This window comes from Frankliniella occidentalis, unplaced genomic scaffold (genome assembly GCF_000697945.3).
Source record: "Frankliniella occidentalis isolate FOCC.00 unplaced genomic scaffold, Focc_3.1 Scaffold17, whole genome shotgun sequence".
In the NCBI taxonomy this organism is placed as follows: domain Eukaryota; kingdom Metazoa; phylum Arthropoda; class Insecta; order Thysanoptera; family Thripidae; genus Frankliniella; species Frankliniella occidentalis.
Genome location: NW_026267147.1, coordinates 2,177,292 through 2,184,068, shown reverse-complemented (window position 1 = coordinate 2,184,068; position 6,777 = coordinate 2,177,292).

The following is a 6,777-nucleotide window of genomic DNA, read 5'->3' as shown; positions in this document are numbered from 1 at the left end:
CTGGCGGTCAGTGTCCAAAACTCCGAGCCCCGGACCTGATTCGGAACGTTTCCGGTTTGCATAGCCGAGGCTCCATCTATGTTACTCCGTGATGCCCGTCCCGTGTGTGCAGCGCTCCGCGCGCTCCGTCGGCAGATGATGTGCCGGGGGCCGCCCGAGCGGGCCGCCGCCGGCCGCATGGCACGCCGCCCTGGACGCTCGCTGCTAACAGACAGGAAAGTGATTTCTACAAATAACAGACTGCGCAGCGCCGACCCGGCGGCTGCTGAGGCTGCTGCTGCGGCCAGGACGAGGCGGGCAGGCCGTCGTCGCGGTGCACACGGCGGCGACGACAACAAGACCGACTGCCGCTGCCCCGACCGGTCAGCCCGACGACGCGTTGCACCGGCAGGTGCACAGGCACAGGCCGTCCTGTTCGTCACTCCCGCGCCTTCGCACTTTCACGCACAAACAGAGAAAGGCGGGGAGCAAGCAGGGGGTTTTGCATGCGGCGATTGGCATGGCGGCTCTACTTTTGCGAACTAAGAAAGGAGAAGGGGCCGCGAGAAGTGATTTTCGCGGCCGCGTGTCAAAGAGACGGGCCGCGGGCGTCGCGGGATGTGAAAAAAGAAGAGTTGGGGGAGAGGGGGGGACACATGAGTATGACTCACTGACAACAATGAACAAATTTGCAACAAACTAGCATTACGCAAAACCCACTATGTATGGCATCCATCGTATGGTTGTGGTCAGAGAGCACCATTAAATTATGGTTGAGAACGATAGCGATGCGGTGTAAACCATATTTTTTGTTCTCACAACCATGTGAATGTGGTATCAACAATATTTTATGGTGCCCATTAGGCGAACAATACGTTGGTTTTCAAAGCTAATCAATTTTCGTGGGTGCATAAAATGATGATTTTCCACGGATCAATGCGTCAGAAATTTTAAAATCCATCTCCGTTGTAATCATATGTTTGACACATCTAATTTAACCCCTCACATAAGTGAAAACTTGATGATAATCACATCAAATCACATCAAAATGATAATTGCTAAAAAAAACACGACAACTATTTTTTTCTTTTCAAAATAAAAGATTTAAAACAACCACAAACTACTACCGTGCGACACACTACCGGCTGGCTAATTGCGCGCCGTGATCGTCATCGTGCACAACGCGCCGAGAGGAGAAAGCTCCCACAATGGACGAAACAAAACACCCCGACGATAATGGCGTATCAAATGAGCAGGTGGCGTCACAACAACACAGCGCATGCGCTTCCCGACCGCCGCCGACTTTGTCGCACCCCACTCCCGCTCTGCGTACGCGCCGATAAACGGAGGGAAGGGGGGGCGAGGGGGGATTGCTATTAGCTGGCTGTGTTGTTGTTGTTGGGAGCTCTTTGATCCTTCTCGGTGATTGTCCGCGCATTTTGTCTGCCAGACAGATAGCGCCACCCTCCGCGGGTGCCGCGACACGTCGCGTACCTCCGTGCGCGCTGCCAGTGTCCATCAAGATTGCGTGTGCGAGGCGCGAGGCGCGAGGCGATCCCCCCCCAGCGGGCAGGGTTTGGGGCATTCGACTCCTGCCACGTGCAAATTATTTAAGAGGCTTGCTTTATCGACCACTCCAACAGGAGATCAATAAACAAGAGAGGGCAGAGCAGAGGGCATTTCTTAAAGGAGAACTCTTTTGAAGAAAGACCTTTTACTGTGTGTGTGTGTGTGTGTGTGTGTGTGTGTGTGTGTGTGTGTGTGTGTGTGTGTGGTTTTCTTCGGGGGGGGGGGCGTATGGGGTGTGGTGTGGCCTAAATTCTGTACGACGTCTTCTTGGAACAAACATGAAAAAACCAAATTCATTGTTTATACAGAAAAAGAAAAAACTTTTGTCTCTGGCGACACACATTTTGATGCCGCCGAGCGATGCTAAAGCAAGCCCCGCAGCGGCTCAACAATAAGTATGGATGGGAAGAAACAAACCCTACAACAACTTATTTACCGGCGGTGCTTTCCGTTCTGAATTCTGCTCTACATCACGACCCAGGCGGGACACAGTTTCTCTATGGGAACACCGGGACGGGCGCTCCGCGGCTAAAATCGACCACCATTCAGGTCGGCACCCGAGGCTCACATAAGCCATGTGCAACTCCGCATGAAAATCATTGCAAAAGTTAATAAAGATGGTAGACAACAGTGCACTGCAAGAGTTTAGCCTTGTCAAAGGCGAAATGTCGAAATATGCAAACAAGTTGTCTATAACTTATAAGTTATGTACCATGACCAATTTTGAAGACGCACTTGAATTCAACCACCAAAGAGAAATTGACTAATTGGTGTCATATTTAATTTTCTGTCCTGTGTGTGCACACATGTGCGCGCGTATGTGCCGAGGTGTTTGCCCTGTTGTCTCTCACTGGGTCAGCTCCTTTCACTCTGATCACTTTTAGTATGACAAATTCAAGTTGTAAAAGCACCTGACAGAGCTTTGTCCGCAAGAGAAATGGGGGCTTTGGCTTCGAACGTTTCGAATGTTCAGGAAGGCGAGGGGAGATGAATAGGCGCGTCAGATTAGAGAGAGGGGGAAAGGCCAGACCAGATGCTACCGAACGGCAAGCGAACAGCGTGCTACACGGGCGTTCAGCGCCGGGCGTCTGCTCGTTTGGCACATTGCATAAGGACGCCTCGTCAAAGCTGCTCTGACAATGGGCGATTCGGTCGCACCCGACCCTCCGTCTCATCTCGTCACTTCCTAGGCGCCCAGCGGCATGTGGGCTCTGAGCACGAGCTCTACATCACAGGCCTCCCAAGTCCGAGTCCCACCGGCGGCGTCCCTTCGCCCCTAACAGAAAATCCTTTAAATCCCTCTCCTTATGAAACAGTTTTCAACTAGTTTTGTAACATTACAGTAAAGGGATCGAGAAAAACGATTTCAAGAATCAAATATATTTGAATTGACAAGGTAGAAAATGCTGTTTCAGCCTCCAAGTTGTGCGTATACCTTGTGTGAGTTCAAATTTACTTGCCTCGAAAAATCGTGAAACAGTAAAGAGGTAGACTTTTACCCAGGCACATATTACGTCCGTTGTACGTTGTACGCAGAGTTGTGACGACAAGGTGGTGGTGGTAATGCCTACGGGAAATAAAATCTTTTGACCTCGCGCATTGTAAGGTGCACACAATGTAAGCCGGGCCGGGGCGGCGGCAGTAGCGGCATAAGATGTGCAAGTGGAGCGGGTGAGCCTGTTACCATGTACTGTTTGTTGTCTCTATCTCTAGCCCACGCCACGCCCCGCCACGCCTCGCTCCCAACATGACCACCCATAAATTGCGTAGCTAAGTCTCCCCGAGGGTGTGCAGGTCCCCCAGCACCGCACACACACACGCTGGGAAATAAGCTCCTTTTGGCGCACTTCCTCCCCTTGTTGCTCCCCGTCCGCTTCCGGAGGCCTACGTGTCACGTATGACAGGTCGGGAGGGGAACTCTCCTTCGAGCTCTCGAGGCAAGTCATACGAGTCTTGTTCGTGAAGTACATTTTTTGTATCGAGAAATCCTACACAATGTTTTACAATATACCAATAACTGAAAGAGGTGAGTGTTTTATTGGTAATATTATTTTAAAGCAAATGTGAAGATGTAAATTATTTTAGGAGTTTATATCTTTATACAGAAAAAAAAACGAAAATTCGTAAGTTTATAATATGAATTTTATGACTATCACATGTACCCTCGCACTTCATTATTTGAAATGTACTGTGTATCCGTGCATCTCAGTCGTTCTGCTCACATCTCGCGTGATTCATGGACGGCCCCCATGCTGCTGCAGCAGGACCTTCAGAGGGGGCAAACAACAGGCATTACTGTCGCTCTGGTTCTATTTCCCTCCCCAGGTGAACCGCTCGGCCGCCCAAACAACAAAAACACGCCCAACAACTAACAGCAGAGCAGCCTGTCCCTTCCCTCCTCGCGTATGTGAGCCGCTCGCTGACTGCTCGCCCGGGGGCCGCCTGGGGGCACGCAGGCCAAAAGCCCTCCAGCTCGGCCAGCCCGACCCACACGTGTGCTAATAAATTTATTTGTGTTGGATTGTGTGGTGGACGCCATGCGTAGGGCCTTCCCACGCCCCGCCCCGCCACCACTCGACGTCACAAAACGTAACATGGCTTAGGAGCACGCCGCCGCCACCGCCCTGCTCCCCTGCCCCGACGCGCCAAGCTGTACTCCCTTCTTTACTTTGCCTCTCCGTTTTTAACCTGTTATTCCATCTTCATTCCAGGGCGGCACAGTCGTTCGTTACGTCGAGGTCCGTAGTGCGGCCGCTTGGCCCGAGGGCCAGCTTTGGCGAGCGCCCGCTAGATGGCGCGAGCGAGTGTGCCGGGCCAGGCAGGCCTTAATTATTAAAAGCATCCAACTAGGAGCTGTGGTCTGGCAGGGTCGCATCACATCACAGTAAAATGAAGAAAAAAAAACAAGCAAAAAAAGAGTAGGATAACAATGACCATAAAATGAACATACTCCACACAAAATATAAAAAGAAATAAAAGGGGAAAAAACTGAAATATATGCCAGGAAATAGAATTAATTCAGATTTGCAGTGGACGAACGTGGGCGGGTGACGCGCGGAAACTGAAGAGAGTGGCGCTCTGAGCGTCAACGCCTCCTTTCAATGACCTGGCGGTGGTGATAAAAATCGCAGGACAATCGACAGCACTTTTCCCGCCGGAATTAAAACAATAACAAACAAATGAAAAATGATTTATCGTTTAATTCTGTTTCCGCTGCAGGCTGCAGCCACATAATGCGATGGGTGGGGGTGGGGTCCTCATATACCGCTGTTATTCTCCGGGGGGTCTCACGCTGTTACGTCCAAAACGTTACCATCTCTCCCGCCCAATCTCTCTGTCTCTCTCTCTCTCTCTCCCCGAGTAGAAGGTAGCCCCCAGACGGTCCTGGGGAGGAGGCCAGAGGCGGGAGGGGAAGTCCCTGATGGGGGCCTCTGGGTCCACGCGCCTCACTTGTGGCCCCTCTGTACCCACCCCGCCTCGCCCCGACCTGCCCGGCGCCGCCGCGCCCAAAACCGCAGAGAAAAGAGGAGCAACGAAACCCTTCTCGACTTAGGTAATGTCGCGCGAGGGCTTTGGGCGTGCACGGCTACCAGAACCGTTTGGATTATTATTACTATTGCCGCCGTTGTTGCTGGTTGTTGATGTCGTCGCCATATATATGCTTCTTGTGCCGTTTCGTACGTAGCTCGGCCTCCATTCTCTTATAGTAGTGGCGTAGGAATACACGATAAAAACAAAATGAAAAATGTTTTCATCATGCTAGAGTACTTACAGGTATGTTTTTGTTCTAAATAAATGCATATACCGTATACTGTAATAACAATGTTACCCCTCCCGCAACTACCAAAAACCCACGTTTCAGAGGGCCTGCGATAACGACTGTAAGTAGTGCGATCTGGTACCATCATGATTTACGTTTTGCTACACTTTACTAATTCGGCTCCAGCAGTCACGGTGTGCGCTCGCGATTGTGAAACCTTGTGCGTGACAACACGAAGCTAGCGGGGGCTGTAGGCGCTGCTCCGCGCGGCTCGGTGCTGCGGTGGTGCGGTTACATCTGCGCTGCTGCCGCTGCTCATGCAAAGCGTCTGGAAGCCCGGGCCGCCGGGCCGACAGGCCGCAGCGATCCGATTTCAGCGCTGAGCGACACTCTAGACTGCGAATCAAGGGCGGCCCGGCCCGGCCCGCCGTGGAGCCCCGCGGGGCGCGCAGCCGCCATGGGGTGCGTCACGGGCGGCACGAGCGTCTCGGGCGTCGAGGGGTATCTTGCTCATGGGAGGGCTCCATAAACGCATCGACACACAAACCAACAACGCGAGGCGAAAATGACGCCCCTTCTGGTATGTCAAACGACGCCCTGTGCCTGCTGCGGCGACGAACGACCCCCATTCCTGTTAATTAAAGAAGTAAAAGCACGCGCTGGATTCTGAAACTATCACTCCGAATGGGGTCTACCTCCCTTGTTCCTCTGCGTATTGCCCCCCTTCTCTCTCTCTCTCTCTCTCTCCCTCTCTCTCTGTCCCTCTCTCTCTCTCTCTCTCTCTGTCTCTCTCTACCTGCATAGCAAACTGTCTCCAGTAAGTTATGGCATCAGGAGAGTTTCATCAATATGTGGCATAAACTCGGCAAGAGTCACCTACTTTGCTCTCTTCCACTCACTATTGTATTATGGTATAACCCTATGGGGATGTTCTAATCAAGCAGGTAGCATCTTCATATTACAAAAGAAAACCATCAGGGGTATGGTGAATGTTGGAAATACCACAAGTTGTAGACCATACTTCAAAAACCTGAAAATACTAACTCTACCATCATTATTTATCTACGAACAACTGAAGTATGTAAAACAAAATGCACAATTATTCAAATGTAAAAATACCATCCATAGCCATAACACCAGGCACAATAAAAATATAATCATCCCCAAAAAGAATCTCGTGACATGCCAGCAGGACATCACCTATCTAGGTCCACGCCTTTTTAATGCTCTTCCATGCTCAATAAAAAATCTACCTGTAAACAAATTTACCACAACAGTGTACAACATCCTTGTTGAAAATGTATTTTATTCTGTTGATGAATTTTTAAACTTTGACTTTGCTAGCTAAGCAAGCCTTAAAACTTATGTTAATCAATCTATGTAACCATATTATGGTGTCAATAAATCAAATCAAATCAAATCTCTCTCCCTCTCTCTCTGTCCCTCTCTCTCTGTCCCTCTCTGTCTCT